At 34.6% G+C, this 23,886-nt stretch overlaps 1 non-coding gene across 1 annotated transcript; it reads left to right on the top strand.

Moving 5' to 3' along the window:
* Window positions 1-7,435: 7,435 nt before the first annotated feature.
* TRNAT-AGU (transfer RNA threonine (anticodon AGU)) lies at window positions 7,436-7,508 on the top strand. The gene has a single exon. It is a non-coding gene; the product is annotated as a tRNA-Thr (tRNA).
* The last annotated feature ends 16,378 nt before the right edge of the window (window positions 7,509-23,886 follow it).

The following is a 23,886-nucleotide window of genomic DNA, read 5'->3' as shown; positions in this document are numbered from 1 at the left end:
AAATGTTTTATAGAGTCAAACGTGTTCACCAGCATATAGCTGACGTATTTTTCCCCATATTTCAGGAAAACATATTAGCACAGGTAGCAAGAAACATAATTATTCATGATGATAGACGCTCGCAAGGTATAGATGGCTCAGTTTTAAACTATTGAATTATTATAAACAAGATTTAAACATGATTTATAAATCAAACACTCGGATATTTATTATCCGAGATGTTATCAAACAAACTAATATTTTATTCAAACCAAAGTCTTCCGCTAAAATAAACCGCAACTCTGATGTATTTACAAAATAGGTACCAACTATTAGTCATACGCCTAGGCCCTAAACTGGGGTGTGACAAATTTGCTAAAAGATCGGATCCAAAAATTATCGTTCGATAAAAAGCAGTTTGTTAATGAAACATTATGACTTTATTTGCTAAATCAAAAGTAAACTAGTTACGCAAGACTAACCTTGTTTCGGTAATTAAATAGGCGGTGGAGGAGTTCGTCGGAGTTTTAACGCGTCAGTGACGGCGAACGGCTATTCACTAATAGAGAGAGATGTAGAGTGAAAGGGACCGATTGAAGAGGGAGGTGTGTTTACGAGTAGGGTCGTCTCCATTTATAGGATTCATGGATGCGTTTTCTATTTACGGAGAATCACGTGATTTTCGACGAAGTCAAATTAGTGTTAAAAGCACGAAATAACTTCTAAAAACGGTGGCGTGATGATCGATGAACGATTACGAGTCAAACAGTATAATCGATTTATTTATTTCGGCCCTAAATAGCGAATTTAATGCCCACCGGAAGTTACGTATAGGCAACGGAATTATCGCCGTGGAAACGTGCTATGCATGGTAAGGATAATGGTCAATAAAAAGTTTCACAATGCCCCCCTGACCTTCGAATTGATTTACACTTATATTTTAAACTTGTAAATGCCAAAATATTCATTTCTTATATAAAACTATTATTTGTTTTAAACAAATGTGAAAATGTCCTCACTAAATTGATATTTTAATGGATAAATATTCGCATGAACATATAAATAAACTACACATGAAATTTATATGTATAATAAAACAATGCATAATATAAATTCCAATACTTCGTAAAAGTAAAAGTTTCAATTACACCAAAATATAAAATGGATCGAGTTTTTCGGGTTCAAAATTTAAGAATGTTACAGAAAAAACATGATTACAGTTCTTGTAGACGAATATACCGTATGGATTTAATGGTTTGGTGTATTTGTTCAATAATTCAAATGAATATAATGTGGTTATGAGGTTTTAGAACAAAGATGATTATATTTCTTGTACGGTGACATTAATAGTTTTAAGAACATGTAAGAGTGAATTGTCAGTAATGGGGATCTAGAACAAGCATGATGGTGGTAAAGGTTTGGTAGTGAAGAGATAAGTAACCAGAGATGGGTTACATGTGGTTTAGAACTAGCAGGATTATAGTTCTTGCCCACTTTGATGATAATCGTGAAAACATTCAAAGACCCGTTGGATGAAAAAAGATAATATTTTAAGAAAGTACAAGAGTTTGCGAGAAAGGATATCAAGAGGTGCTTTGGGGTTCTTTAACAATGCTGGCATTTTGTTAAAAATCATTATTGTCTATGGTCTTTAGAAAGAATGAAATGTGCTATGTATGCGTGTATCATAATGCATAACATGATCATCGAGGACGAGGGAAGAGCAATATGTCAAACTTTCACACCGGACTCAGATCCACCACGAACTCTAGCAAGTATGGAGCAAAGACTCGAAAACTCGGATTTCGTGCGGTCAAGAGAGATACATAACGCATTAAAGGGAGATTTGGTCCAACATCTTTGAATGAATCGGTGTTTGCCTGATGAAATGAGAATCAAAACGAGGCAACAATGAAGACGATGATGAAGACGCCGACGACAAGGGCGAAGACGATGAAGACGATGGAGAAAGTAGTTTTTTTTTAATTTTAATGTAATATTTATTTAATAAAATATTATTGTTATTTGATTATTCTTAATAAAAAATTAAAAAAAAAAGTGTAAAAGTGACTGGGTGCCACGTGACGCATAACGCCCAGGGGTGGAAAGTTATGACTACGCCCTGTTTTTGTAAAAATCCATAACCTTAACGAGGCGCCACGTGACGCATAACGCCAAGGAGTGAGGCTTTATGACTACACATGATCTTATAAACAACTGAGTTTAGTGCCATTTTAGTACCCGTGGTTTGTTTGATTACGCAACTTTAGTACTTTTTTTTGAATTTTATGCACATGGCTACTTCACATTTCTAAAACTTGCCATTTTAGTACGTTTTTCTAACCTCGTTAATTTTTGCTCATTAAGTTGGGGGTGAAATGGTAATTTCATTTATTTTATTCAGTTAGCAGATTAAAAGTTTGCTTCATATACACAGGTTCTAAATTTCCCCAATCCTCAAGAACCCTAGTTTTCAAATTTCTTAATTGATTGATGAAATGCCCACGTTCATGGAAGTTGGCAGAGGGTGTTACACCACGGTGATAAGTTGAGTTGATTGAACATAAAATGATACCTGGGTGATGTCGAATTGACAGGTAGCAAGCTTGTTCAGAGTTTATGACGCGACAGCGAGTCCCGATTTTGGTCATACAGAGGGTGTTGAGAAAAATTAAGGGCATTGGTGTGTTCGAAATCCACAGACAAGTATGCTAAGAGGCTTTATAAGGTTCGATTTAACTTGTATAGGGTTCTGATTGATTATTATTAAGTGGTGGTTTCAATTTTGTTCAATCCAGTCAATGATTTGTTAAAGACGTAAATTAATAATTATAATTGGCCTCTGAATACATTTGTATCGCGTTTGAATTAATAATTAACGATTAACATGGCCGGAGAGGAGCCGGGTTGCCGGCGGCGGGAATGTTTGGCCGTCGGGGAAAATGGTAGAGAAAGGGGTTGGGGATTCCTTAGTTTAAGGAGTTGACACAATTAGTCCATAGGGTTTTGAAATGTTCAGAAATCTTACCCCCGACTTAAAAGAAATGAATAATATAAATGAAATTATCATTTTACCCCTGACTTAACGAGCAAAAATTAACGAGGTTATAAAAACGTACTAAAATGGCAAGTTTTAGAAATGTGAAGTAGTCATTTGCATAAAATTCAAAAAAGGTACTAAAGTTGCGCAATCAAACAAACCACAACTACACATATACCATCTTTTTCTTTTACTTTTGAGGAGGAGGATGAAGCCGAGGAGAATTAGGGATTCAAAATAAATAAATAAATACAATGATGCTCGCTTTAACATTATGCGGATCCGTTGGATGAATGTGGTAATTGATATTATTTATTACTATTATATATTATATATGAGAGCATTAGTTTTAGAATCCGTGAAAGTTTTAAATCTGTATTCTGTAAATCAGAAAATGATTCATAATGAAAATATTTAATAATACTACATAATATAACATCAAATCAAATTAAATGAGGTTAATATATATAAAACTATGATCCCAACAATCCTAAATGATATTATTTAAAAACAAAACAAAATACAACTAACCTTACACTTGTAATGTTTTTAACCCATCATATTATTGATAGAGAAGTCAATGAGATTGATGATTCATTGAAAAATGCAAAATCTTTATAATATTTAGGGGTTATGAGCAGTGACGCATCCATGATTTTTTCCAATTGGTTTACTGTTTTTAAATGCTCTAATTTTATACGACCGACCATAAAAATTTTGGGTCGATTCAAAGGTTTAGGTCGGTTCGGGTCGGGTAACGTAAGGTTCATTACATAGCATAAATACGGTAAATTAACAAAAAACAAACATCATCATAGAAAGGATAACATACATAATAAAGATACGATTGTCTTTTAAACAAATAAAAAAAACTTACTTATAGGGTTGTTTACTACTTGAAGATGATGATTGAATGTTTGATGGTTCATTTGAGAAATATATTTTAATAATCATAACGCCTACAAATCAAATTTAAACATCACTAATTTTCTGATTTAATTAACAAACTTCAACATAATCATACTTTCTAATTGTAATTTCAATAAATAAAAAATAATAATTGAAGCAAACATCATAATATACCTTATTGTGAAATATGAAGTGAAGAGAGATAGAAACTAGGAGAGATGGGGAGGAGGTCTGAGGGCTTCACGGTGGAGAGAGGCGGCGTACGTGTGGCGGTGGCCAGCAGTTAGGGTTTGAGGTTTCAACTTGTGTGAACTGTGAGTCTTGAACGTCATGTGGCTGTGGGAGAAAGAGTTAAAAGGGGATGTAGGTTAAAAACCCTAAGTTAGTAACCTGGAAGGAAAAAAAAAGAAACAAACCTGCAGCAAGAAAGAATCAAACCTGGGTTACATAGATTTGAAAGCGAGAGTTTTACCTCCAAGCTAGAGTATTAAATTGTTTATGGGTTCGCTATCAAAATATATATTGGTTCACTATCATAAATTATACCTATATTCTATATAAATTTTGAAACTTAGTGGGTTCCTGTGAACCCGTACGTTACATGTAGATCCGCCCCTGGTTGTGAGGTTTTGGATTCAAGTTCGCAAATAACATAAGTTTGCCGTTCTAAAAAAATCAATTTTTATTCTACCAAAATGGGGTTTGAGGAAAAAATATTTACTAAAATAGGAAGTTTATAAAATATTTACCAAATAGGTCTTTTTATGTAAACTTATACTTTCTCAATTCTAATTTTATTGGATATAAGTAATTCTAAAAAAATATTCATTATTTTAAAAAGAGTGAATTAATTCATCCCATTTACTTCAAAATACTTTATTTTATTTTGTTGAGAACTATTTTTTATATTATTTTTTTATGTAATTTGTAACGAAACTATTTAAATGAAAGTTTTACAATATTATTTTTTGGTATTATATTATCGTTATTTATTAATTCCTTGGTTATTGTTTTTTTTTAATTAAGGGTATTTAATATTTGAACTAATGTAAAATCGATACTAGTATTCTTGACGTTGTTTGGTCACTTTCGGTTTGGTTCGTCATTGGTGTTAGTACGGTACCGACACTCGACAAACTTTTTAAAAAGATATTTTATTTTGAAACTGTATATCAACAAAATTTATGCCATGTCTAGATAAAAAATTAAACACAACTGTATTCAACTTTTTCATAAGATTTAACAAACTCAAATTTTTTTTTTTGAAACAAAGTTGTTTAAAGAAAAAGTACTTTTGATAATCGTAAGTGGTTCGAGTGTCGTGTTGTAGTGACGAACCAAACTAAATGTGAGCTAGCAACATCGATATACCGGTATCGATAATAAATCCAATTCAATTTTTATAACACCCTTAATCGAAAAAAAACAACTTGAAGAATACATTAATAAAGCAATAAATAAAAACAACAAAGATATATAAAACCAAAAAATAATAAGACAGTTTTTTTTGACGACCAACCAACGTTAGGATTCTATTAGTTAGGGTCCGTTGGTGGAAAATATGTTAAAATGTGGGACCACAGACAAGCATTTCATTAGTTGAGATTGATAATTACCAAAAGTTAAGAGTTGAGATAATTTAAATCCAACAAACCTTTAAATTTTATTGTCAACTATGTGTTTTAGAGAATTCTGCAACATTAAACCTATCAAGTATCAACTAGATTAGTTCCATCCAGTATGAACGTTTATGTGCAGTTGGTGCTCATGCATTCATCATCATTCAAATATACTAAGGTCTTAGGTTAGAAGCTGCGTACGATTAGCTTGAAATCATTGAGTAGATGATCACAATACATCCATTTCCATGAATATTATTACCTTCAACTTGATGAATTTCATATCATCAATCACCCTCCTCCTCACACTTCATATGCGCACCACATTGTATTTTGACATAAATAAAAGGGTTTACTCTTCATTTGACCCCTTTTGATTGGTCATTAAGTTGAGAATGCTTACATGACAACAGTAGATCCCCAAGTTCTAAACGCTGAATTAATATTATATATATTTTTTTAAAAGGCCAATATGACTAAAGAATAACAAAGGGGTGGATTGAAAGCGCAAAGGCCCGAACTTACAATGAAAAGAGAGCCAACAAAACAAACTACAAAGGAAACTTAACAAAATTAAAAAAGCATCAATCATCCGAATCAATCTTCATTCTTCGATCTCGATCGCTCACCCATAGAAAAGAAGTCGCTTTTATATCATTCACCAACTGGTTCACCGATACCGCCTTGTTACTGAAAATCTTGTCGTTTTTAGCTCTCCAAATCAACCAACGTGTTACTAGTGAGATAGCTTGAGTCGCCTGATCACTTTTCATTTTATTTTTCTTTTTGTTTGCTTGGATATTCCAAAACATCTTTAACCGAATCAAAATAGGACGGTCCCAACAATTTAAACCACTTATGAATAATAGACCAAATCCATTTAGCTACCCGACATTTAGTACACACTTATCGTCTCCAACATTAATACCTCTTACCGACAAGGTTAACTTTGTAGACACCCGATCTAGGAGCTAGTAATCTTTAAATAAAGCAACTCTCCTTTACCGAGATACATTTAATCCAAAAGTTACCTTCTGTCGCTTGATGATTCAAATTGTCTAGTTCCCATCTCAGATTTCTAACCATATATGCCGAAACCGTACCATCTCCATTTCTCCATAACCAGCAATCTGGATCCATTTTCATTTCTATCTTAGACACCATCTCCAAGCACTTTTCAAAATCCAAATTAAGACTGACGGAGTTCAGTTTCCCACTCCACCTCCAAGTCCACGACACCTCATCATTTTGCTATGTACTGTAACACTCATGTGTCACTGTTAAATTAATAACACAAACTTAACCATTTAAGTAACACATTATCATTTAAGCCTTTTAATTTATATATATATATATATATTTATAAAAGTAAAATATTCCCAAAAATGGGATGTTACAAAAAGTGAAAAAAGATTATCGCCAACAAAAATGTATTAAATCTTATAAACAGTTTATTGTTTATATATTAACTACCCGTCAAACTTATGATAAACTAATAATTATGCTAGAGGTGATAAAGAAAAACAGATTAGCCGAACCGAAACTGGAACACTGAACAAGTCGGTTTGTACTTTAATCACAACCAAAGTGTATAAAACAATAACTTTTTTACTCATGAAAAATGCATCCATTTATCACATCCACACATCCTATGGCTTATCAATACGAAGAAATTTGGTAGAGCCATACGACGTTGATTGTACAATACAAGTAATAATTGCCTTCACGAGATGTGTTGGGGTTTTGGATGCAGAGGCGTAATTGGGGCATTGGTGCAGGCCCATTAGGCCCACTGAATCATGTGGAGACTGGAGAATAATGTCCACTTTAAAGTTTACCCTTAAAAGAAATATTTAAATATAAACAATTTGTCTGAGTAAATATGAGGGCTCTTGTAGCTCAGTGGTTAGAGCACCCGTTTAGTAAGTGGGAGGTCAGGAGTTCGACTCTCAACGAGAGCATGTTTTTGTTTTTTTTTCAAATTATAATTTTCTTTACCCTAAAAACTATTTACATGTGTGGGTTGAAGATGGAAGAAAACAAATCAGAAAAGGCACTAGACCCGTGACTCATATAATTAACATAGTAAGTTAGTAACGTTTCATTGCATAAATAAGTAAATGATGGTGACATTATTGTATGGCAAGCTCACACTTGTCAAGCCTAAGGATATTCATGAGGGGTTGTCATTGTTGACAGACGACAATGATCAACATTAGTAGGTACCATTCACCTAACTCAGTAAATTCTTTTTATTATATGTAATTTTTGAAAATTATATGAAAATGGCTTTAGAGGGTTGCTTATAGAAGTCAGTTTTAGTATAATATACAAAACATGATATATATATATATATATATATATATATATAAAAGAGAAGTTTATCCAATAACAAATCTAGTAAAAGACGAACTAGTAAGTTGGGTCTTATATTGTGCACCTTCAAAATAATGAGTAACGAAACATTGAAACAGCATAATATAACATGTATCAATTTATTAACCAGCTTATTTTGTCATCAAAATAATAAATATCATGTGGTTCCATTTTGTTAAAATTGTTTTTAACTAGTAAGCACTTCCACGTGCGACGATGAAGTGAGATACATGTACATATGCAATATGATATTGATATATTACGTGTGAAAGTCGTTTAAAATAAAAATACTTCATTTTGAGGGAAAAAAATTAATCCTCCTTACCGGTGACCCACTTGTTACAATATGACCTATCAAAGCACTTGCAAAAATCATTTACATAATAAAATTACTTTATTAATAAATACTCGTTTTCAATAAAGTTTATATTAGAATTTTGAGTAACAAAATTAAACAACCATGTATTTACTTTCTTTAAGAAAGTTAAGGTGCGCAAGGTAATAGTGTAAGGTAGAATTAATAAAACGTTAAACGTGTAACACATTTTATAAGCTGTTTAATGAACAATAATAAGCTTCACTCCTTCGCCATTGTTTCATTTGTAAGTTGTTTTTACTTTATTTATATAGGTTTTATCTGATTGTATAATATAAATATCAGAGTATCATAATTCTTTGATTCGGAATAAACATTTTGAACTGTTTATATATTGTTGGAAAAAAGAAAATGATGATCAATCATGATCAGCTATAGGGTAAACATGGTGCCATGGTGGTATTGATTGCAAAAATGGCCCAAAACATATGGGGTTTTATGAGTGAAACTAATTGATCTCTTAGCCCATGTTATTTGATCAAATTTTGCCCGAGAGGCCAAGATGTTATTTGATCAACATTGGCCCAAGAACCTAATAGTAATGGACTAATGGATAAAGACATAGCCCCATGTTATATGATCTGTCCAAGGCCGTCCCTTTGATAATAACAATACAACTTAGAGCATTCACATCTCATCCCCTATAATTATGTATGAGAAGTTTGCAAATTATAGGGTAGGATTCTGAGTGATTGTGAGTGTAAATTATAGGGTGGAGAGAGAAATGTAATGATTTTTTTATAAATTTGGGGAAACATTTGGGGAACATTGTTTGCCTCTATTTATTTTTTAATATTTGTTGGATTGGTTGTGAGTAGAGGAGAGATAAAACTGTAATGATAAAGGTATAAAAATATTATTTAATTGAACAGAAGAGAGAAATATAGTGTTTTTTAGTGTAATTATAGAGATAGAGATGGGGAGTGGATGAGAATGCTCTTAGAGGTGCATAAATCGGGTTTTTCAAATACCCGAGTTCGGGTATGAAACCGGGTTTGGGTATGACCGGATATTGAAAAAACGGGTATTGGTAATACCCGGTCGGGTTCGGGTTCAGGTTTGGGTATTATCTCTAAAAACTATACCCTATGCATCAGGTTCGGGTCGGGTATAGAACTTGGTATTTGAATACCATATTTTCGGGTATTGAAAACCTCTATTTTCGGGGTTTTTTGGGCTTTTACCAGGTATTTTTTGGGTATAGATTAGATTTTTTAAAAGTTTGCACTTTTTAGGGGTATTTTTCGGGTATACATCGGGTATTTGAAATACCCGGTTTCGGGTATTGGAAAACCCCGGTTCCGGGCATGGAACGGGTTCGGGTTTTCGGGTATTATTGGGTACAAATCGAGTCCGGTTCGTGTTCGAGTTTTAGTACCGAAATGCATACCTTATCCGTACCCTACGGGTAAGGTCGGGTACTAAAAACCCGGGCATTAAGAAAACTAGTTCCGTTTTTATTTCGAGTTCGGTTCTGGGTTCGGGTTTTTTGTGCACCCCTAAATTACAACTTCAGAACGCATTATGATATTTATTAGTGTACTACGAAACTTAGTTACTATTAACTTTAAGTGATTATTTTTTTTTCAAGTTTAACATCTAGTAGGGTGTAATTATGAAGAAAAAAGTGCTGTTAAATAATAACCAAATTTCAACGTGTTGCATATAAAAAATAATTATATAAAAAAAGTTCACAGTGGTAAAACTATAAGTTCATGCTGCTTCTGGTGTTGTTATGGCCGAAATAGTGGGTTTTGAGGGACTAGGGGTGGAGATGCAACGATCGTTGGTTGGGATAATCATGAGAGGGATAAGAGATGAAAAAGGGAAGGAATAAGACATCATAAACGGGTTTTTTCTGTATTAGTAAAAATTACCGTTGGCAAAATTCCTTGTTGATAAACTAACCTCCCAATGGGTCTTTCCATGTGTTAATAGGTTAGCTTTTGTCAAAAAACCAAAACCAAAAAAAAGAAAAAGAAAAAAGAAAAATGTTAGGTGCTATTTTAGTACCTGTGGTTTGAATAACTACGCAACTTTAGTACTTTTTTGAATTTTTTGCAACTGGATACCCCATGTTAAAAAAAAACTATGCCATTGACTTAACGGACAAATTAAACGGGTTAACGAAAAAGTACTAAATTGGTCAGTTTTTTTAACATGAGGTATCCAGTTACGAAAAATTCAAAAAAAATACTAAAGTTACATAGTTGCTCAAACCATAAGTACTAAAATGACACTTAACTAAAAAAAACATCATATTAAAACAACTCATTCTGATATTTGAGCAGTATGATACATGATAATGTTTTAGGGCCTTTAATGAACTTTTACCATATGGTAGGTATACTTTATACTACATAAAAATCAACCATTTGTGTATGACTACTTGAACAAATTTGGTCCTTAATAGATTGGTTAGTTAATATTCAGTAACACAAAAAATTCATTTGGCTAACTATGATACATAAGGTTGAGTTATTTCAAAAAAATTAATAATAAAAATGAAATGATGAGAAGTCATAATTAATTATCATGTGTCAAGTGAGTACCAAAAGAGGAAAAACATAAAGGGAAAAACACATATTTTCTCTAGTCACATGTCAATTTCCACATAATTTTAACACATTTATAATTTTTTCGTACGACATTTTTTTTTAAAAAATTCACCACAATAACAAGTGTTTTTTATTTTTTATCTTTATTATGAGTATGAACTTTCTTTATAAAATTTTTAAAAAAACTACGTAATCGTGTCTTTCTATTTATCATAGTGTCTTTATGTACATCATTGTTTTTTTTTTCAAATGTGATGAAATCTGAAAATTGTAATAATGAAATAACACCGTTGTGTAATTCTAATATTTAAATATAATGATAAAATAACGTTATTTAATACATAAAACTTAATGACGAATGCATATTACACAATAACGTAAAACGTAAAACACAATGGTAAATATATGTTACCAGTGACGGATTTAGAATTTTTTTTTATCTGGTTCGCTATTTTAAGATGCTCTAAATATATAAGAACGCGTATAAAAAAATTGGGTCGGGTTGACGATTCGGATTGGTTTAACGGTTCGGGTCAAGTAAGATTAATCATATAATAAAAAACGATATAATAACTAAAAAACATCATCATTAGAAACTAAAAAAACACGGGACTTAAAAACGATAATCTTTCGAAATAAAAAAAAAAACTAACCTTATAGTTGTTCTTTACGAGTTTTCATCTTTTGAAAGCGTTGCATTACATCTTCGATCGAAACTTGTAGTAAAAACTCTCTTTCAATGTAGCAAATGCAAGAATCATTCATGTACCCGTCACCCATCCTATTACGTAGTTCCGTCTTCACATGCTTCATTGAAGAAAAACTTCTTTCAACACTAGCCGTTGCAACCGGTAGAACTAGTGACAATTTTATTAAACGATAAACCAACGGATAATCAATGTGTTTTCTTGTTTCCACCATCATTTTTGCAAGATCACTTACCCCTTTAAGATTGTCAAACCTCGAATCTTCTTTCACATTAGCAATGTAGTGGCCAAGTTCAAACATGAGTTTGTCTCTTTCATCAAAACTAAAATCATACGGATACATCTCGGCCAACTTTAGCAAGTTTAGCTTATGAAAGGCGCGAAAATCACGACACGGGCTCAAAGAACTCATAAACGTAAGCAAATCCGTGGTTACCTCATTAAAACGATTTCCAAGCTCTTGAATTTGCATATCGAGAACCGTATTGAAATTATTAACCACATAATGGTGACGATTAGTGATGTTTGTTTTTCTTCTTCGGTTTTTTGGGTCAACATACTCATCTTCCATGTTAACAACTTCAATCTCATATTTGTCACAAAAAGATGTAACATCTTTTAAAAGAGAGTCAAAACCTTCAAGTCGATAGTTTTCAAGAGCTTTTTTGGTTGATCTAACCAGCTCAACTGCATTCATGATGTCTTGATCCTTTCTCTAAAGAGCTTGAGACAATGTGTTTGTAACTCCCAAGATGTACTTCATCAAATGTAGATAAAATACAAAATTAAAAGATTTCATGTATACATGAAGGCCATGTGCTTGACTTTTCTGAGCACGTATCTCTCCCCAATTTTCTATGTACTCGAGCACATCAATAACGGTAGGATATAAAGCAAGCAAACGCAAAAGAGTTTTTTCATGAGAACTCCAACGTGTATCTCCAGCTCTCGCAAGTGACAATTCTTGACTTTTTCCACGCCCTGTTTCAATTTCCGGATTCAAATGTAATCTCTCTCTTTGACTTTCTCTAATCAAATCTACTCGTTTGCAAGAAGCACCAACAACATTCGTTAAATCCGACACTTCATCAAAAAACTTATAGATGTCATGATGCTTTGTCGCAAGAGCTACAACAACAAGTTGAAGTTGATGAGCAAAACAATGAATAAAATATGCCGAAGAATTTTCTTTCAAAATCAAAGCTTTCAATCCATTAAACTCACCGGACATGTTGCTTGCACCGTCATATCCTTGGCCTCTAACCTTCCGCAAACTCAAGTTGTAACGAGCAAATAAATCATCAATTGCAGATTTAAGAGACGACGCGGTTGTTTCCTTGACATGGACAAGGCCAATGAATCGTTCTTTTACAATTCCAAATTGATCAACGTATCTTAAAACTATGGCCATTTGTTCCTTTTTAGAAATATCTCTCGATTCGTCAACCAATATTGCAAAAACATCATCACCAAGTTCATTGAATATCTTTTTTAATACTTCTTGTGCAAAACAATTGCAAATCTCTTTTTGGATGGATGGAGCGATCATTTGGCATCTCCCCGGAGCGTTACTTAATATAACCTTAGCAATATCTTCATTTATTTCTCCCAACAATTTCAAAAACTCTATAAAATGTCCTCTATAGAGTGAACTTTCAGATTCATCATCACCACGAAAAGGTAATCCACCATTCAACAAACCTTTTGCAAGTCTAACTGAGGTACTCAAACGGAGTCTATAGTCCCTTTTTTGTTTATTAGTTTGTTTGTCAAAGACAACATGTATGGATTGTTCTTGTTTAAGTAAGTCCTCACCTTTTTTACGTGCTTTGTTGTGAAGGCTTCTAATACCACCAACATGTGAGGATATTCTATCAGAATGGCTCCAATTACCAAATCCATCGGTCACAAACGCATCTTTTTGACCAGTTTCTGGAAACAAATAACAAAACAAGCAATATGCTTTATCCGTTTTAACACTATACTCCAACCAATTTTCATGTGTCTTAAACCACTCGGGACGAAATTTTCTTAAGCAACCACTAAAATCTCGTTGCGGAAAATTATGCCCAATAGGTTGACATGGCCCTCTTAGCAAATATGTTCTTCTAATTTCATCTTTTTGATTAGGATGATATGATGAAATCGGCTTTCGATCTGAAGGATCCCATGGAAGATCATCCAATTCGACTCTTGCCAGATTATTACTACTAGATGGTGAAGGGTCTCGTGGCCTTCTCGATAAAAAACGGTCCATAATCTATCAAATTTAAGTTCTGTAAAAGCAAAAATAAAATTCAAAGCCCTAAAAAACTAACATCTTTTTTGAACACTCAATCATCAAAAGTCTCATTCTAGTAGGTTTTGAAATTGTATTGAACCTCTGAATTATAATGAAAAATCGACAACTAGTGAAAAATAGTATAAGATTCATGGTGGAAATTTGGCATCAAAAAAATCTGGAATTTGACAATTACCCACATCAATTTTTCTCAGGGTTAACTAACGAACTACAAAAGGGGCGGGAACGCACCTGAACGCGGAGGGTATCGGCGACGGCGAGTTTCTGGTAAGTAGAAATCGAAGAGTTCTCGTGTACAATGTGTCAATGTTGACCGTCTGATCTGGCACCGGCAGCGCAGCGGGTCTTATGTAAGGTTTTGCAGTGCATTTAAGGTGCTCGACAAAAGTTCCCAATGGTGGATCTCTTGTTTATATTTTGTTTTGAGTTTTAATAGCACCTTCTTCTTTCTTTCTCTACGCAGAAGCGGTAGAGGTGGAGCAGGGAGGGAAATTGGAGGTGTTTAGGGTTTTTAAGAAAGGTGTATAAAGGTAATAGAGCACAAAAGAAAAAGGCAAAAAAAAATAAGGTTGTGTGAGACTCGAACCCGGGTCTGCACTCAAACACAATGCACGCCTTGCCACTAAGCCAGTATATGTTTTATGTATATATTTGAAACAAATTATATATATGGTTCAGCCCAGAAAACACATGGTTCGCTAAAAAAGTCGCTATTAAATGCTCCACTACGGTTCGAAAAACACCTGGTTCGCTTGACCCGGTAGTCATGTGTATAAATCCGTCCCTGTATGTTACACAATGATCTGAAACGTAAAACACAATGATAAATACATAATACACAATGAACGTAATAAACAATGACGAATAGAAAGATACAATAACGAACAAGAGACGAAATGATAAGCATAAATACACAATGACGTAATTCTTGTTTTGAATTTTTCTTTAATATGTGTAATGATTAAAAACACAATAACCATAACCTATAACACAAATACAAAATGTAGATAACCCAATTAAAAAAAACACAAATGACCAACCAATAACATAATGTATAAAACCAACTAACTTTTTTTTAAATTTTTTTTACATCAATATGATACTCATTCATATCAAAGATAAAAAAACGTTTGTTGTTATGGTGATTTAAAAAAAAAATGTTGTATGAAAAAAGTTATGAATTTTAAAAATGATAAGTTAATTGACATGTGATTTGCATGTAGAAAGAAAAAGTCAGCAAATGTAAGTTATACTTTTATGTCATTTTCATTAAATTTTCCTCCTAAATTAATCACAACCATAAAAATCTAAGATAAATGGAATAGATTACTTCACACGCTTCTCATTTTTAATTATTTTGTATTTTAACCTAACCATGATACACATGTGTGATAACAAATTTTTCTTTTGCTACAATGGTCCTTGCGAGAAAAACAATTTGGATTTTTTTCACTTTCCTTCGTTTTGCGTTTTTTTTGTTTCACAATATCTATATTATTTATTAAATTCCGAATCAAGTACACATCTTTCAATCAAATACAAAATAAGCCAAAAACAAATAATCCAAAACACATTGTCATTTTATTAAATAGCCTAAGGTCTGTTCTAAATGATCTTCAACCTTCACTTCAAAATATATGATAACATGCAAAATGGGTACAAAATAGAATAGGTTTGTCACAACATAAAGTTGAGCAAGTAATCACCAGTTGTTGATAAAAATATACGAGGAAACTGCAAATCAATATCATGAGCATCAACAGAGCAAACAATTGACGTCATTTAACCATTGCCTAACGAATAGGGCTTCAGCTACTAAGACGAAAAAAATACCAGTTGTTGATAAAAATATACGAGGAAACTGCAAATCAATATCAATATCTTGAGCATCAACAATTAAATAATAAGAAAATAATTGACGTCGTTTAACCATTTCCTAGCGAATAGGGCTTCAGCTACTAAGACGAAATAAATACAAATAATGGTATCGGTTAACCATTGCCTAGCGAATCGGGCTATGGCTATTAAGACGGCGTATGATCAAACTTACTATGATATATTATGATGGCCCTATCCGAATGCGATAAATAAACAAATAAGCAAGTAAGCATGTAGCATATGAGCATTCAATTGATTAACCACACAATATTCATGATTTGAAAGTGATGTATATAAGTATTATAAGGTACGCATAAGGTCGCCAAAAGATTTAAAAACTGTAAAAGAAGGGAGTGATTACTCACCTTAATGAATAGGTGAGATAAATGATAAAATATGAACTAAATGAAGCTTGGGTCTTTAACATGCTGATTGATCCACCACAAACAAACCTGGAACTTTGAGACAATATATTGGAATTAAAAAAGAGAACATAGCCACTGGAATTAGGTAAAAATGAATTAAATAAAACTCAAGATATGATATTATTAATGTTTAAGCGAGTTGATACTATTCAGAATCCGAACTTCAAATCAGAAGCCAGGTTCTAACCAGTACACACAAAATATAAAAACAAACATACAAGTCTTCTGGCCCGAAATCTAGTTTTGACTAGAAGGTATAGTAATTGAAAAAGTATAAAAATTGACTTTTATAACCCTAAACGGGTCAGAGAGCAATTGATCGACCAAACTCCATAAATCAGTAAACTTGAGGAGAAAATATGAGGAGAAATACGAGTCAAAGATAAAGGAACGAGGAGAAAATACAAGTCAAAGAGTCTTGAAGCACCAAAGTCAAACCGAGTAACAAATATTCTTAAAAAACACCATGTAGGGTTGTGCAACGGTTAAGAACCGCGAGAACCAAACCAGAACCGAAAATAACAAAAAAATAGAACCTAAACCAGAACTTATTATAGCAAACCAGTTCGGTTCCAGATTGGTAAAGTCGGTTTCGTTAATCGGTTCTGGCTAGAACCGGGTTGGTCGTTTATTTATCAAATGGGTTGTGCAAACTTTGCAAATTGCAAAACAAGTTTATATAATTGTATGTCTTCTTTCACGGTAAAACTAATTTAGATTACAACGTGAACATCCGTTATATTTTTTATTAAAACCTAATTGTTGAAGTTAAATAATCATTAGCAACGATAGATTAAGAAAGATCATATCATTTTATATTAAATTACCTTGATAACTTAAATCAAAATTGATCATGGTTGTTTGGTCTTGAACGTAAAGAAAGTTGATTTGCATTAAAGAATGATTGAATAGATGTCAATTAATAAGTTACTATATAAAAATGGGGATTGGTAAATTAGTTAAAACGTTTTTAATATTCTGGTTCTTCGGGTTCAAGTCTAGAACCGCCGGTTTTACCGAGAACCATTTAATGCCATTTCCGAGAACCGAGAACCGTAAGGTAACACACGTTAGCGGTTCTGAAGCATCGGTTCGATTTCGGTTCCTCGATTGTGGCGGTTCCAAACCGTTTTTTGCTCACTCTTAACACCATGAACACCATATGGACGAAAATTAGAGATGGAGGTTGAGTTTACAGAAGTATCTAGGGGTTTGGAGACTAGGGATTTAAGGGAAATAGTTTAAATTCGTTTATTAATAGTAAAATAAGTAAACGGGTTTGTTTAGGAAGTAAGTCAAACAATAAACCCGAAAGATTTAACCTCATTGACCATGAAAACGAGTTTGAGAATTAAAATAGGTTTGCGTACATTTACTTGAAGCGTACTTGTCATTTAAATCGATTAGGAAGAAATTTAGAGGATCGAAAATGAATAAATGAACAAAAAAATTAATGTTTGTTGATCTGAGCGTTGGTCGTGCTACACGACCAACTGAGTGGAACCCCGCCGCGCTACTCGACGGGTAGGGTTTTATCAGAATTCCAAAAATGTCATTTTTAGTCCTTGAACTTTTATAAATGCCTTTTTGGCCATATTAAACGATTTTAAGGGTTTTTATGAGTTGTTTAACGAATTTGAAAGTTATGAGAATATAAAATAAGTTAAACCAAGTTAAATTCTAATAAATGCAAGTTTTTTATTAAAACGGAAGATTCGAATTATATTCACGAGCTGGGTAAACGCAGACGAAAACAATTATGAAAAATCCGAAGTGTTACATATAATCGAGTAATCGGTCATGTAAATGGTTATATATCGCCAAATCCCATACATGTTCAATACCCATGAAAATTGCAAAAGTAATCTCTTACCCACTTAACCATCCTAGATGTTCCGATATTCTCATATGAGTTCTGGTTTCACTATCATCATTAATCCAATGGCAATCAAGTCCCACAAAACCCGACTTAGGCTTCTGTCAATAAACTATTTATGATTGTTAGGCTTCTCTGAACTAGGGTATCTGTTGATAATCTATCAACATTCTACCAGGTATATCAATGACCTTTGAAGGACATGTGTAGTGTGGCATTTCCCATACCAAATCATCCCACCCACACAAAACATTGTTACACCTTTATGAAAATGGGTTTGCCCCTTGTGGCATTTTACAGAGCACGGACACATAGGGTGTTGCATTGTCAGGGCCGGTTTTGGGACTGTGCAGGCTAGTCAGCCGCACAGGGCCCAAAACTAAGTGGGTCCCAATTTTTTTCACATGCAATACTAGTATTCCAGCCCAATTTCTAAAGTGGCCCAAATATCTTCAAATAAATAATAATAATAATAATAATAATAATAATAATAATAATAATAATAATAATAATAATATGCAGCAGCAGCTTTCATAATATGAATTGGAGTAGGGAGCAGGCGAGCAACAGTGCTTTTGAATTCTGAAATCACAAATTCTGAGTATTGCAAGTTTCCAAGATTCACGAACCACATTAGAACGAGTCGGCATTAAAACATGCCTTAATTGTTTGACTATTTGAAAAAATCTTTAATTTGGCATTTTAATTAGGTTTTGGTTCTGATTTATGAACATGTTTTTTTTTCTTACTTGAAATTGAAACAACTTGGTGATTTCTTGTAACATCCCGAAATTTATAGAATAATATTTAATACATTATAATGTGTCGGGTGAAATAACTGAGTTATTGGATCGATAACAATAAGACTAGATGTTATGAGATGGCTTTTGTTTGGTAGTATACTTGGGTTAATAAGAAAAGGGGAAAAGACCATGGGCCTAAGCCCATGATCCATAATATATAAACCATGTTCCTTCCTTAATTCATTCATTTCACATATTCCATACACCACCAAAAACACACACTTAAGCTCTCTCTTCATTTTCTCTCTTTCCCTTTGCCGAACCAAGGTGGAAACCGAGCATCGACCTGGGGTAATGATAGTGTGATATTGTATGGACCCAAACTCGCTAGATCTAGTCGCGAAACGACGAGCCGACACCCTTAATCCGTTAAAGTCACGAGATCCGGGTGGAATCGGGTGTAAACCGATCATAAGATGAGTTTAGGGGTCACCCTAGCTCAGATCTGGATCTAACGGGACGAAAACGGTGAAGAAAGGTGGAAAATAACTGAGATCTCGTTTTTTCGGCGAGATCCCGGTTTTCCGGCGATGACGGCGCTAGAATAACGTGTATGAGGTTGAAAAGAATGTCAGAACCCTAACCCTATTTCGTTAGCGGAGACATAACGATTTAGCAAGCAATTCGTTATGCCCATTCTTTAAGAAGAGATAACGAACTAGAAACAATTCGTTAAGCAGTTCGTTAAGCAGTTTGTTAAGCAATTCGTTAAGTGATTCGTTACTCACCCAGTTCGTTATGTTAAGACAACGAATCAAGTGATTCGTTACTTACCCAATTCGCTAAGCCGAGATAGCGAACCAGATGACGGACCAAACCATGATAAGATAACGAATCAGTTAGTTCGTTACTCACCATTCGCTATGTTAAGATAACGAACCAGACTAGCGAATCAGCTAACGAATCAGATCACGAAAGATAATGAATTAGATAACGAATCAGGCTTAATTCATTAAAGCAAATGAGTTAGAGAATAAAATAATAATTTAAAATCCTAATGGAAAATGTGTTAAGACAACTCGACCCCAGTCAGGGGCTCTGCCCCTTGGACCCTACTAGGGGCTGCCGCCCCTAGACCCCGCTGCCAGAGGCGCTGCCCCCGGACCCCCGTTCGTTGAGGGTTACGATTAAACTAAAAATACGTTATGGAAAGTGATAGTAATTAATACGCGTAATTGTTATACAGTTAGCTGTGCACAACTAAGAAAGGGATTACCATTAACGGTGAACGTAACCGAGTTCAGGTGAGTTTCTAGCCCCACTTCCTTGCTATGTTTTCGGGGCTGTGTGCATACTCGATGTGAAGTGTGAATACACTTACCTTAAGTGGTAAGTGTATGCTATAAGGTTTGATATGATATGTATAGATGTTATGAATGGATGTCTGTCGATGCGTGAACGATCTTCGGATATTGCACGTGTAGACAAGGAAAGTGAGTTTGTTGGTGCATGAACGATCTTCGAATATTGCGCGTACCGCCAATGGGAATGATCTACAAGTGGTTATTAGTGTGTGTAAATGTTATGATGTAACTTGGTTATTATGTAAATGATGTAATGATAGAAAGTGTGTTGTAGACAAGTAGCAGTAGAGTGTGATAGAAGTAGTAAGGGTCTAGTAAGGGTATTAGTGGCATGACGATAGTACGTGGTAGGGTAAGCCTATATGTGTATTCGTTATTATAGTGGCACAAAGTGAGTGCGTGGTAGGGTAAGCCTATACGCGCCTTCGTTATTAAGTGGCATAACGTGAGTGCGTGGGAGGGCAAGCCTCTATATGCTTCCGTAAACAAGTGGCTAAGACGTAAGGGGCAGTTAAGTATTAAGCGGTATGGTGAACAGGTTAGCCAGTGGATTATGTGTCTTCAGATACGTATGTAATGCATGCAATGGTTGTATGGTAAGTTGCTTGATTAACTAGAACTCACTCAGCGTAGCTGACTTTTAGTATGCACGCAGATGAGCAGATTAAAGAGCTAGCATGAGGATGGCACATGGCATGGATTGAACGGATGGCATCTAAAGATGGAAGAAATTATGTTTTAAATATGATGTTTCATGCTATGGTTTTAAAGATAAGATTGAATGTTTGTAACGAATAGTTGAAGTTAACGTTTCCGCAAAAAGTTTAAACTAACTCTGAATTATAAGAACTGTGTTTATGAGTAAATCTGACGCTAAAGTAAGGCACTGGTAATGGGGCCTTACATTTCTTTGATTAAGTTCAACACCCGATGACATGTGAATACCTGATTAACGGTAGCTTGACAATAATAATCATTGTTGTAAGTCCCGAATCTGGATCACTACAATATGATATCAACTAAACGAGTATTGGTGCGGAATACCAATCCTCGGTGATTCAAGAACACGAATAGTAACAAGTAAACTAACACGGAATTGCTTCTAAACACACGTATATATTGAATACATCGGGTGCTTAAGCACTTACAATACTTGATAATAATGAGAATGAACAACCATAACCCTATACATCACACCTCTATATATAGGGATAACAACCAGTGGCCGGCCCAAACAACACCAAGCCCACCGAGAACACATAAGTGTTCTCGGTTTACATGCATACCAAAACCCAATCCCAAATACAAAGAAATAAATATAAACAAGCTCAAACCACAAAACTAGGCCCAACAATCTCCCTCTTGGTTTGTAGATTGGTTTTTAATCTTGCTCCATGTAGTCAACATCAGCATCCTTTAAAGCACCTGCCCAAAACTTGCAACGGATTATAGTAGCTACCATACTCGTGAATTCTTTAGCAGCCGTCTCAAACATCGAATCTGCAACAATCTGATGAGTACTAAGCGTCTTGATGTCTCGTTCTCCCAGCTTTAATAAATCTCTTGGCTCAACAAATTTGTACTGACCCTTTCCCCTTTTCAGCTTGATAATGACAGTGGCGGTGACACTATCATATATCCAGAATCTCATATCATCCAATGTGCCATCAGGTATCTTGTCAGGAACAGGAATGTGAGTAGCCTTGTTTGTTGCTGGCCACATTACGTTAACCATAGTTTTTCCAGTCCTCGGATCCAGGACTCCCTTGGCTTTCTTTAGAAAAGACTCAGCAGTCTTCATATTCGGGAAACCTCGATCTACCTCTCCTTTCAGGAAATTCCAGAAATCAGTACCTCTTTTATCATTAGTTAGATTAGTGAATGGAGAGTTGATTAAATCACTTAAATCCACTTTCGTCCAGAAGCCAAAATCTTTCATCTTCTTGTAGTATTCGGTGGCCCTTGATTTTCTTTTAACCCACCACATATTTCTATCCGCATCAAAGCCCCATGATAGAACTCCCGATCGATCACCATATTTACTATTAAAGCCCTTTTGAAATTCAATAACAAACCTGTCTGGATGATCTGACGATTCCATATTCTGATTTGAGTTTTTCATCACCAGCAGCTTTTTCTTTCCCTTTTCAAGAAGATTCTTCTTAATTCTGTCAGATTTCTCTTTGGAGACAGGAGGAGCATCTAGATATTGTTGCAGAGATTCTGAGTCATAAGTATTTTCAACAGGGTGAGCAGCAGAACTAGCACCTTGACTCACATTGGGTACTCTAGAGGTTACATCTTCACAGCCTTTAAATTCATCTCCAAACTTTTGAAAGAGCTTTTGTTGGAGGTCAAGATAGAGTGCAGTTAACTCTCCCATATTGGACTGTAATTCCTTAATCTTGGAGTCTTTATCGGAATTTCCCGCCTCCAATTCCTGAATACGAACATCTTTGACTACCGAATCTTGTTCGAGTTCAAAAACTCTATGTTGCAATGCATGAACATCAACAGGAGCATCTTCAAGAATCACCCCTTTACCTTTATTCTGAAGATAGGTTTCCTGCATTGCCAGAATCTGGGCAACTTTATCTGATATACTGGTGTTTGACTGACCCTGATTGTCTGGGCCAGATGAGCTGGAGGGAATGTCTGTAGTGTCGGTGTGAGGAATTTCTGCCTCAAAATCAAAGTCAAAGTCATCACCTAAATCACTAGTCAGCAAATCATGGAATGATGGCTCATCAGCACGTATGTTTTGTTCAACTTGTGTTTCTGAAACAGGTTTATCAGGTTGGGTGGAAAGTTGAACTAGGTTGGTTGTTTCATTTGTTGTTGGTGTAGTGGTTGTTTCAGATTCATTAATCAGTTATCCAGGCCTCGGATCTTTCTTTCTCCTTTTTCGAGGACCTAAGTCTGCAGTTGGATCTTCAACTATGTTTTCTTCATTGGCTTCAGCAACAGACTGAGGAGGTTTCAATGCAGTTGACTGTAATAATGCTTTCACGGCTTCCAAAGCACTTAAATCTTTAGTACTTTGAAGGGTGTCTGTCTGACGGTGCTCAATTTCATCATCTTCATCATCAAAAAGTTCGAAAGTAGCAACACGTGGTTGAGCGAGTACCACGTGTTCATCAGCAACCTGAGCTATGACAGGTTCATCTTCGGTCTCAGCAAAATGAGCAAATTCTTCGAGTGGTCTCAATCCCCTGTAAACCACTTTGGCTTCTTTTCTTGATTGCTTCTTTAACCCAAAGGAACTGGGTCCCATAGATTTCACATCCAAAGTTTCAACAGATTTAACCAAGTCGGTGTAATGAGAGTCAAAAATCATCTGTAAAAAACCTTGGGTACATCAAAAACATCTCCTTCTTCTTTTCCCTTAGATTTCTTATCATTTCATTAAAGACGAACTTGAAATAGTTGTAGTTCCATCCCATGATCAGAGCAGCAACGGCAGATATTTGAGTGTGGCTGATTTCATCGGTACCCCCCTTTCTTCCTGAGATACATGTGAAAAACGTGTGCAATAGGACTCTCCAGTAAGGATGAAATAATTTCTTGATTGCCGGTGGATAAGTGCCTTCATACCCCATTCTTGTAATTACTTCAGTAACTTCGGCTGTAGCGTACTCAGTTGGGTAGTCGGGTTGATCCCCAAACAAAAGTACCTCTCTGATAATGGCTTCAGTAACAGTAACAGGCTTCATCTGTATTTTGGAGTCTATTGA

Source organism: Bidens hawaiensis, unplaced genomic scaffold (assembly GCF_021521415.1).
Source record: "Bidens hawaiensis isolate Kalapana, Puna unplaced genomic scaffold, B.hawaiensis_p1.1 tig00033266_1, whole genome shotgun sequence".
NCBI classification, from domain to species: domain Eukaryota; kingdom Viridiplantae; phylum Streptophyta; class Magnoliopsida; order Asterales; family Asteraceae; genus Bidens; species Bidens hawaiensis.
Note: the sequence above shows the minus strand (reverse complement) of the source record. Positions and strands in the feature narration are given on the sequence as shown.